The sequence below is a fragment of the Carya illinoinensis genome, chromosome 2, assembly GCF_018687715.1.
Source record: "Carya illinoinensis cultivar Pawnee chromosome 2, C.illinoinensisPawnee_v1, whole genome shotgun sequence".
Lineage (NCBI taxonomy): Eukaryota > Viridiplantae > Streptophyta > Magnoliopsida > Fagales > Juglandaceae > Carya > Carya illinoinensis.
Window position 1 is genome coordinate 8,070,390 of NC_056753.1, and position 11,384 is coordinate 8,081,773.

Sequence of the window (11,384 nt, forward strand, 5' to 3'; positions counted from 1 at the left end):
TACTAGAGTCGTGGTAGGATTTTCCTCAGTCCATAATTCTAAAATCTCCCCTTTTGTGTTACTGCTTACTGCTGAGGCTATAAAGAAAGAATTCTAACAGTGACATTGAAGGAGATACAAATTTGATTTTGGAGAGGTTTCTGCCACAATTTCTCAACTGAAACATTTTGTTTTTCTTTCCAAGCATGTAGATTTTTTTTATAAGAGTAGTTCAGCTGTTGCAATGCTTTTTGAAGGGAGAGGCTGATGTTGTTGTGAACTAAGTCATTCCGGAGCCTCCATATGAAATCTATAATCAAGATTGCAAATAGTCTAAAAGGTTGATCATCTTGCAAATTAAGGCCCAACTTTTGTTTGGGGTTTAAGAAGAAAATGAACCAATCGTTCATAGAATTTATAGTCAAGGAGTAGAGGTTTAAAAGCCATTTATGCTGACTCCATAGGATTCTAAAAATGGGACATTCAATAAAAAGATGCAAAAGGGCTTCTTCACTACCATCACAAAGAGGGCAGTTTGTTGTGGGGATACTAGAAATTGGTAGAAAGGTGTTGCAATTGACTATTCTAGTGTATTTCGCAAGAAAACTCCATTTCCATTAAATTCATATTCTCATTCAGACAAAGTAGGAGCATGACTAGATAACTTTAGTTGATAAAAAAAATAAAAAATAAAAAAAAGATTGTCTGATGCACAAAAAATGCACTGGCCATTGTATTGGCACGTGGGGCCCATGCACGGTTAACTATATTTTGAGGATCTGAGACCACATGTGTAGACATTGGAGGCGCGAATCTACAACAACCAGTGTGCTAGTCTAAAGAGAATGGGGAGAAAAGTTTTAGAGAGAGGAGGAGGAGACTATTAAAACTTTGTGGGAGTCGCCCTCTCGCTAAAGTTCATTAGAAGATGTGGAGATAGGATGTAATACCCCGTATTTACATGTATTTTTATTAAAAGATTATTTAAATTATTATAATTAATGGTTCTCTTTTTTTAAAATTTATTGTGTTCCTCATTGGATTATTTTATGATTTCTAAGTTGTGCAATTTATTTTAATGTACTTTCTTGATATTAATAATTTATTTGCATTTAAAATACTCTCCAGTTTAAATTATTTCATTGTTGGGCTTATTTGTTTATTTTTATTTATAATTAGTTGTAGTGTTTTTATTTATCTTTTATTTATTTTTATTGTGCCTTTTTATTTCTTGGATCTTTATTTTCGGATTAGGCTTTTTTTAGTGGGTTTTTCCTCTGTTTTAAGCCCAACCCGCGTGCCTTGTGAAGCCCAACCCATTGGTCTTCATTTCAACCCTCTCTCCCTCTTAAATGGTGCATTTTGGGTTTGGCCTTAGGGCTTTTATTTCTTTTCTTTTCCTTCTTCCTCTAGCCGCTGCTGCCTTCTTCATTTTATTTTCTCTTCTTCTCCTTCGCCGACAGCTCCTTCTCCTTCATTTCCATTTCTTTTCTTCTTGTTGTATTTCGATTTCTTCCCTCTGTTTTTGTGCGTGGTATCATTGCTTTTCTTCCCCTGCTTCTTCTCTATTTCCTTTTTTTTCCATCACCTGCTGCTTTGTCCTTGTCACGAGCCTCCATGTCGTCCATTTCTCTCTGCTTTTCCCTTGTTATTTTCAAAAATTTTAGCTTGTGAGACCCTTGCATTTCCATTTTTTTCCCCCATTTTCGTGCCCTGTTGTTTGGTTCCTCACCATGCCCTTATTTTCATCCCAAATCTGTGGGTTGCATTTTCGATTTCTTGGTGATTTATCTCCTTACTTTTCCTTTTTGTTTTGATCCTTTTCATGTTCTATTTTGCCCTCTGTCGTGCCTTGTTTTGGTCTAGAAACATGAACTTCATTTTGGGATTTTCTTATTGGTTTTATTCTTGTCGTAAGCTTCAGTTTGAACCATCATCTTCTAGTTTTTATTTTAGTAAATCAGTCATTTATTTCATGAAAATATCACTTCAAATTTCCTTATTTTCTTGACCTATTTGCAGTCCCAAAATTTGTGATTTTTTATAATTGATTTTCGGGCTCGCTTTTGGCGTTAATCGGGTGTTTGGGTGCTCGTTCTTACATATTTGCCTTTTTGCACTGTAAGTAATTTTTCAAATAACTTTTGAAATTTAAATATGTTTTGCACTAACAATTTTTTGTGATCTGGTTGGTTTTGCTAGCGTTGAGTCCGAGGAGTTTGGCGGTCGGTTGGATTGGAGGATGGAGTTGTTTGTGAGGTTAGATTGTACTTGGTATTTTTTATGTCTTGTTTGGGTTCATGATATACATTGCATAATTACATGCATGTTCATGTGTATAATTGAAAACTAGGTTTTCATGTGAGAAATTATTTTTTGAATGCATGTGTATCATAACCCCAAACCGAGATGGGGTATTATCTCAGTGGAGCTCCTTTAATCACTCGGGAGCGTAATATACTGAGTGATGTATTCTGGATTATAGACAACAACGGGATCAAACGGAATGGTAACGCTCTCATGCTGACCTCATGGAACCTCTGCTAACAAGGACTAGGGGATATTTGGCCATGAACGCGCTGGGCACAAAATTGAACATTGCTCGTTATGAAGCCACACTCACGGTCATTATTAGTGATGTGGCAAAGGGAGTCAGGGTGTGCAGATGATCCCTAAGGGCAATCATAGTGCATTCGGTTTAAAATTAGATAGTTGGTTTTGATAAATGGATTTATGAGAACCATTTTCTAGAAAAATATTAGATTTTTATACTGAGCCATTTTTTGGGAAAATGGCGGACGATACTGTTTATGAACTTGATTTTTGGTCCAAAATGGGAATTTGGCATGTGTTGGAAAATAATTATTTTTAGAAAATGATGATTTTTGGATCTCATGCATATTCATCATATGCGTGCATAATTATTGTTGCATGAATGTATAATCATCTCTTGACCTGTTTGGTTTATTACTTACTGATATTCGATATCCTACAGTATCATTTCATGATACCGTAAATTTTGTTACACATGATGAAGTAGAGCCTGAGAATGCGGCTCTGCAAGAGGAGCGATTTAGGATCACTTTCTCGTATTCTGAGATATCGTGCCCTTTATTTCTTTTCCTCCCTGTCCTAGTGCAAGAAACACAAGTTGGTTTTTTTGTTCATGCGATCACTAAAATCACGTAAAGTAACCTTCATGGAATTGGCATCATTGGGTGTTACCTCAATACTCAAGTTACAATGGAAAAAGTGTTAGAAAACATGTATAAGCAACTATCACTTTTGGAAAATGAGAAGGAAGAAATATTAGTGGATGACGAACTTCTATAGGAAACTATCTCAACAAGAAATAGATGCTTGCTCATCTTGTTGCTGACATAACGCCATTACAATAAGGAAGCCTTCAAGCAAACCTTGAGGAAAAATCTGGAGACCAGCAAGGAACATCTCTTTCAAGAACATAGGCCCAACAATGATCCTAGCGGAGTTCGAGAATGCACATGACCGAGACAAAGTACAGGTTGAAGTCCTTGATCTTTGGACAAAAACCTGGTCCTCATGAAGGAGATGGAAGGAGAGCTACAAGTAAGTAAAATTCATTTCCAAACAGCTTCCTTTTGGATTCGTCTGTATAATCTTCCTTTCCATGCTATGAATATATCTGTGGTAAAGATGATAGGGGCATCGCTGGGAGAGGTTGAGAAAGTAGATGCAGAGGAGAGGGGAGCGACATGGGGAGAGTTTCTAAGGCTTCGTGTCAAACTAGATATTACTAGACCTTTGATGAGGGGAAAAAATGTCAACCTCGGGAAACTGGGATCATTTTGGGTTCAGTTCGTATACGAATGTTTAACAACATTCTGTTATGTCTACGGCAGACTGGGACATGGCCATCAAGATTGCCCCCAATGGAAATCAAAGGAAACTAACTCAGGAACGGGTCTCCCGTTCAGACAATGGATGCGAGCAAGAGAATATGTGAGGAAATAGTGGGGGAAAAAGGAAATGACAACAATACTTCTCCACACCCAAAAGCCACGATGCCAGTGGCAGAACTTGACAAGGCAGAAACTATTGGGCAAACTCAAAAAGCACCTACAAGCTACACTAGTCCAGGATTTGGGGCAAGATTGGGAGAGGTTTCTCTAGTTAAATCAATCCCCAAAAAGCCTGTAGAGGGACACAAGAAACAAGTAGACAATAGCAAGGAAGTCAATGGTTTGGAAGGTAATCTTACAAGAAAATAAGTAGATACACTTAGTGACTCTAATTCTGGTAGGAGATGTACACTCAGCAAGCCTTATTTTGAACAAAAGGTCCCTACTCACAAGACAGTTGATACTGAAGGGAAACTATTGAACTGTCCTCTAGGCCATGCTGATACCAGCCTCAAATCAACCTCCGGAAAAAGGTGGCTAAGGACTCAAAAGATACCTACTCTCTTAATAGTGCATCACATACTCACCCCAGCAAACAGAAATCAGAAGAAAGGAGGACTAGGACAGGATATGTTCAACCATGACAGCAAACAGAAAGGCCAAAAAAAAAATAGAAAATTGTTTTCAAAGGCAAGAAAAACACAATGGAGATATTGGCGGAGGCTAGAGTTCAACCCCGCCGGGAGCCATGAAAATGATAATTTGGAACACTCAGGGGCATGGAAACCCAAGGGGTGTTCGAGCCCTCCGTGATCTTATTAGAAGGAAAGATCCCAATGTAGTCTTCTTATAAGAGACTAAACGAAATAATAAGAGAATGCAAGCTATAAAATGTAGGGTGGGCTTTGACTGCTGCCTAACTATTGACTGTGAAGGAAGAAGTGGTGGATAGGCCATGTTATGGTTCTCGGATATTAACCTCACAATAACCGGCTACTCTAATTCACATATTAGTACCTACATCACATAGGAAAATGGCATTAACAAGTAGTTCATAACGAGGGTGTATGGTCAACCTGAGGCTGCAAGAAGAACGAAAACTTGGAACTTCTTGAGAGCTTTAAAAAGAACTGAAGATAATGAGGCATGGTTGGTCCTAGGAGATTTTAATGAAATACTTTGTAGGGAAGAAAAAAGGGGTGGGAGAGAAATGACAGATGACAGATTGCAGAATCATGATGGATGATTGCTCTCTAAAAGATCTAGGATATGAGGGCATTCCTTTTACTCGGTGTAACAAAAGAAGTAACATGGAAAATATAAGTGAATGTCTGGACAGATCCCTAGCTAACTGGGCACGATACAACTTATAGCCAATGGTAAATGTTATTCATGGGAATGCAGCATATTCAGACCATATACCAGTTATTGTGAATCTGCAGCGAGGTGAACCAAATAGAAGAGGCATAAAATTCTTTTGTTTTGAGGCTATGTGGACTAAGAACGTAGGTTGTGAAAGGATAATTGAAAACTGATGGAGGAACACTACAACTCACTAACTTTGCAGCTCTAATAAAATTCACACAGTTGCAATAAACAACTATCCACATGGAACTATAAGGAATTTGGACAGATTCAATCAAACATCAAGAAAGCTAGAGAGGCCTTTTTTACTCTCTAAAACTTTGATCCAAATGGCTTGAGAATAGAAGATCTACAAGAAGCTAGGGCCAACTTACAATCCTAGCTAGAAAAAGAAGAGATCATGTAGAGTCAGAGATCAAAAGCCCTTTAGCTAAAGAATGGGGATAAAAACACTACTTTTTTTCACCACAAGGCATCTTATAGCAGAAGAAAAAACTATATTGCTAGAGTAATGGATGAAAATGGAGTTTGGAAAATCCCGCTAATAGAAACCAAGTCATTTTGGACTATTTTCAAAACATTTATACCACAACAATCCATCAATCTGAGGAAAGGCTTGAAGCTGATTGCTGGAGTGCATTAGAGGGGTGTGTGACAACAAATATGAACCAAAGACTCAACAATCCCTTCTCCGAAGAGGAAGTTAGCAAAGTTGTACACCAGATGCATCCTACTTTTGCACCTGGCCCAGATGGTATGGCCCCTCTTTTTTATCAATCTTATTAGAAATATGTAAGAAAATTAGTTACCTCTGTAGTGCTTACTGCACTGAATTCTGGTCATTTCCCTAGTAACATGAACCATACTCTTGTTACCTTAATCCCCAAGAAAAAAAAAAAAAATAGCTGAATTCGCCCTATAAGTTTATGCAATGTGACTTACAAACTAATAGCAAAGGTCCTTGCCAATAGACTCAAACTTATTTTTGTAACCTCATTTCAAATTTCCAAAGTGCTTTTGTAACAGGTCATTTGATCACTAATAATATTCTATCATCACATGAAATTGTTCATTTCTTAAACCAGAAAAGGTGGGGGAAAAATGGGTTTATGTCCATCAAAGTAGACATGAGTAAGGCATATAACAGACTTGAATGAGATTTTTTAGAAACAACAATGAAGAAGATGAGGTTCAATCTGAAATGGATAAAGTTGCTCATGACCTGTGTAAAAATAGTTTCTTACTCAATTCTTATAAATGGAGAACCAAAAGGGCCAATCAAGCCTTCGAGAGGCCTAAGGCAACGGGACCCTTTAACCCCATATATTTTTCTCTTTGGAACTAAAAGCCTCATAGCCCTACTCAAATAGGCTGGAGTAAACAAAAAGATCACAGGCATAAGGATCTGCAATTAACTACCTACTATTTATGGATGATAGCGTGATGTTTTGGAAAGCCACAATGCAGGAAAATACCCATGTCCAACAACTCCTTGAAACCTATGAGAAGCTCTCAGGTCAAAGAATCAACATAACCAAAATATCTATGATATTTAGTAAAAATGTTAGTGAACCCCAACAGAAGGAAATCATGGAATTTTGGGGCCTTCAAAGGGTTACTCAACATGACAAGTACTTGGGACTACCACCTTTGGTAGAAAGGGTAAAGAGGGCTACCTTCTCAAACATCAAGCACAAAGTTTGGGTGAAGCTACAAAATTGGAAGGACAAGTTGTTATCACAAGAGGCAAATGAAATACTCATCAAGGCAGTAGCTCTATCCATTCTCACATTCGCCATGAGTTGTTTCAAACTTTCTAACTCTTTATGCCATGAATTAGAACAATTAATAGCTAAGTTCTGGTGGGGACAGCAGAGAATGAACATAAGGTGCATTGGGTAAGCTAGAAAAAAATGTGCTCTCCCAAATCAGAGGGAGGGATGGGTTTTAAAGACCCTAAAGCTTTCAACAAAGCCCTTTTAGCAAAGTAAGGGTGACACATAATGCAAGAGGAATTCTCTCTTCTACACAAATTATAAAAAGTAAAATACTTTCCACATAGAAATTTCTTTGAAGCAGGGAAAGGGCAGCAACCCTCGTATGCATGGAGAGGGATTTGGGAGGCAAGAAAGGCACTACAACAAGGCTGCAGATAGAGGGTAAGTAATGGAAAATCGATTAACATATGGTCTAAAAAATGGATCCCAAATGTGAGCCCTGAGAGGATGAGATAAGAGGAACAAATAGTACATTCAAAATGCAATTATCTCTTACCTTATCGACCAGCATACAAAATGGTGGGACATCAATAAAATCAAACAAATGTTCCAACCACAGGTAGCTGCAGCCATCTATAGAATCAAGATGGGAATTGAAGAACATGCTGATAAAATGACATGGAGTGAAATTACAAATGAGAAATTCAGTGTGAAGAGTGCATACAAGCTGATAGTAGAGAAGGGCAAGCCAAACAATGAAGGGGAAAGCTCAAGCGCAGAAAGATACAAAAAAGTTTGGAAGAGCTTATGGAAGCTAAGAGTACCAACCAGAGTTAAAATCTTCACCTAGAGGGCTTGTAAAGAAAGATTACCCACCAGATGCAATATGAAGCAGTGCAAGGTTTTGACAGATCCCCTCTTGCCCTTTTTGCCTACAATTCCCAGAGGATGTTGTCTATGCACTGGTCCATTGCGTGCAATTACAACAATGATGGCAAACTATTCCATTAGCCCATCATGTGTCACCTAGCACACGCCATCTTAACTTTGTTGAGCTCATCTGTCAGGCATTGGAAAAAGGTCAAAAGGAGGAACTAGAATTGTTGATAATTTTGGGGTGGAGTTTCTGGTTCAGAAGAAATCATATGGTCCATGAGGGGAAATGTCAATCACCAACCCAGGCATTAAAGCATGCCATGTCCCTTCTCAAACTCCATCAAGACATGCAGTACCCTCCTGAAAAATAGTCACATTCTCAATTGCACTAAAAGAAACCTCCCCCAAAAGTGTTAAAGCTCAATGTTGACGATGCCATATTCCAAGACCAACATAGACCTGGAGCGGAAATAATCCTTAGAGATGCAAATGGAGATATGATTCTTGAAGCTAGCAAAAAGGAGGCGATGGTAAATGACCCAGTAGAGGTAGAATTAACAGCCTTGTTAAAAGGCCTGCAACTTGTGTCACTGTTGGGTATTGAGGAGCTCATCATTGAAAGTGACTTGATGGTTATGGTAACACAATTGAAATAAGAGGAAGAATCATGGTCTTCTTTGGGAAATGGAGACAAAAAGACTGATGACCCATTTTTACACTTGCAACATCCAACATGCAGGGAGACATGGTAATGAAGCAGCACAAAGGTTGGGAAGATTGGCAAAAAACATAGATGATGTAATGATATGGATGAACTCTTAATCTTGACTTTATTCAGCAAAATGTATGGGTGGATAAGTTTGTAACAATTTAACTACTTTTAATGAAGGTTTTGTATCTAGTTATCCAAAAAAAAAAAAAAATCAGCCCTTTATTCCACAAAAATATCACTTCAAATTTCCTTGTTTTCGTAACCAATTTTCAGTCCAAAAATTTGTGATTTTTGGTGATTGATTTTCGGGCTCGCTTTTAGCATTAACCAGGTGCTTGGGTGCTCGTTCTTTTAGATTTGCCTTTTTGCACTATAAATAATTTTTTAAATAAATTTTGAGATTTAAATATATTTTACACTAACAATGTTTTTTGGTCTAGTTGATTTTGTTGGACGTTGAGTCTGAGGAGTTTGGGGGTTGGTTAGATTGAAGGATGGAGTTGTTTGCGGGTTGGATTGTGCTTGGTATTTTTTATGTCTTCTTTGGGTTCATGATATACATTGCATAATTATATGCATGTTCACGTGTATAATTAAAAACTAGATTTTCATGTGAGAAATTATTTTTTGGGTACGTGTGTATCACGATCCCAAGTCGAGATGGGTTATTATCTCGATGAAGCTACTCTAGTTATTCGGGAGCGTAATATACTGATTGATGTCTCTTGAGTTACCGATGGGCGACAACAGAATCAGAATGGATGATAACACTCTCGTGCTAACTCCAAAACGCCTCTGCTGGTGGGGGTTAGAGGATGCTTAGCCACGAACCCGCTGTAAACGGAATTGGGCATCGCTCGTTACGAAATCATAGGCACGGTCATTATCCGTGGTGTGGCAAAGGGAGTCAGGGTGTGTAGATGATCCATAGGAGAGATTATGATGCATACGGTTTAAAATTAGATAATTGGTTTTGATAAATGGATTTATGATAACTATTTTATGGAAAAATTGTGAATTTTTATACTGGGCCATTTTCTAAGAAAATGGCGGATGATATTTTTTATGGACTTGATTTTTAGACCAAAATGGAATTTTGGCATATGTTGGAAAATAATTATTTTTAAAAAATGATAATTTCTGGCTCTCATGCATATTCATCATATGCATATATAATTATTGTTGCATGAATATATTTTCATTTCTTTGGTTGTTTGGTTTATTACTTACTGAGATTCATAATATGATGTTATTCAACATCCTGCGGTATCATTTCATGGTATGGTAAATTTTGATGCAGATGACGAGGTAGAGCCTGAGGATATGGCTCTGCCGGAGGAGTGATCTGGGATCACTTTCTCGTGTTTTGAAATTTATTTCCCACTTTTGGTTATTGCATTTTGGCTTTATCATGTTTTATTGGACAACTGTAATACTTTTTGAAACGCTTGTATTTAAGTGAATTTGTATTTAACAATTTTGGTATTTAGTTGATTGATTTTAATTTATTCGTTGCGTCTTTTGTCTTACACATGTTGTATGTGCACAGACTTAGCACTCGTCGTTGGGGTGTGTAACCCATGTTATCATCATCCCGATACCTCGATTTCCACATGTCCTTACGTGAGAGTTTGGGGCATCACATAGGGTAGCTATCACTATCATTACGAAGGTAGCAACAAAGAACGTCTTTCCAAGGCTATAGTATGGATAGAAGTGTTTGGAAGAGATGATTAATGAAGATTTTTTTCCAAGTCCAAAATAATGCAATTTGTCAAAAACATTATATACCACATGGATTACTACCTTTTTTAATTCTATAAGGAGATATAACAAAGTTGGCAATACTCTTAGCATCACTCTCTAGTAGATGATAATAATTAAAATAGTATTCTAAATGATGTCTTTTTTTCTTAATTTCGGAGTGAGAAATTTAAAGTATTCAGAATCACTAATCTAATTTCATGTTTTAAAATAGCTAATCAAAAGTTATTTATCTATTTTAATGAGTGGCTTTTGAAAAATATTTATATTAACTATAAAAAAAAGTTCTATTATGAAGCAGCTTCACTATTGCACACCCATTGTAAGTGGAAAACCAAATTTGTTGATCTACATCTCAAGTCACCCATTTTAAAATAAAAGGAAAAAATCAAAAATCAAAAAGCTTTGAACATGCAGACTCACTCTCCATTTTCTCCTCCCTCCCCCCCACCCCCACCCCTCATTCGTGTCTGAAGCTCTCAACCTCTAGTCTAAGTTTGAAGCTCTCTCCCTATTCATGTTTGAAGCTCCATTCTTCTAAAGGTCCATTTTTCTAGAGAGATGTTCTTCTCTCTTTTTAACTCAAAGCAGTTCGAATGCCAATCAAATTGACATTTTTTAGATATCATTTGGTAACCTACTTCATAAATATATATATTGTCTTAATCTAGATTGATACTCTCAATTTAGGGGATTGTAAATTCGATTGCGCTTGAAAGAGAAATGCTAGATTTCTTTTTTCTCATTTACTTTTGGTTCATACAATTTTTGGGTTATTATTGTATAACGGAGGAACTAAGCAGAAACAATAAAGTAGCTGATTTGGGAAACCATATTTTAAGGGTTTGGGTAACAATCCGATTCTTATTTAGGGTGTGATATTTGATGATTTTGCTGTAAGAAAATGTGATTTGGTTGCTAGAAATGGCTAAGTTTGGAATGTTAGCATTGCTATGCTCGTGATTGAGTTTTGATAAATAGGAATTTTATTGTCAAAAATTGGTAATTTGTGTTGAGAAAATTGTGATTTAAGAGTGTTAGGGTTGTTATTACCATCATTTGTATTGTTAAAGAGAGGTATTTTTTGTT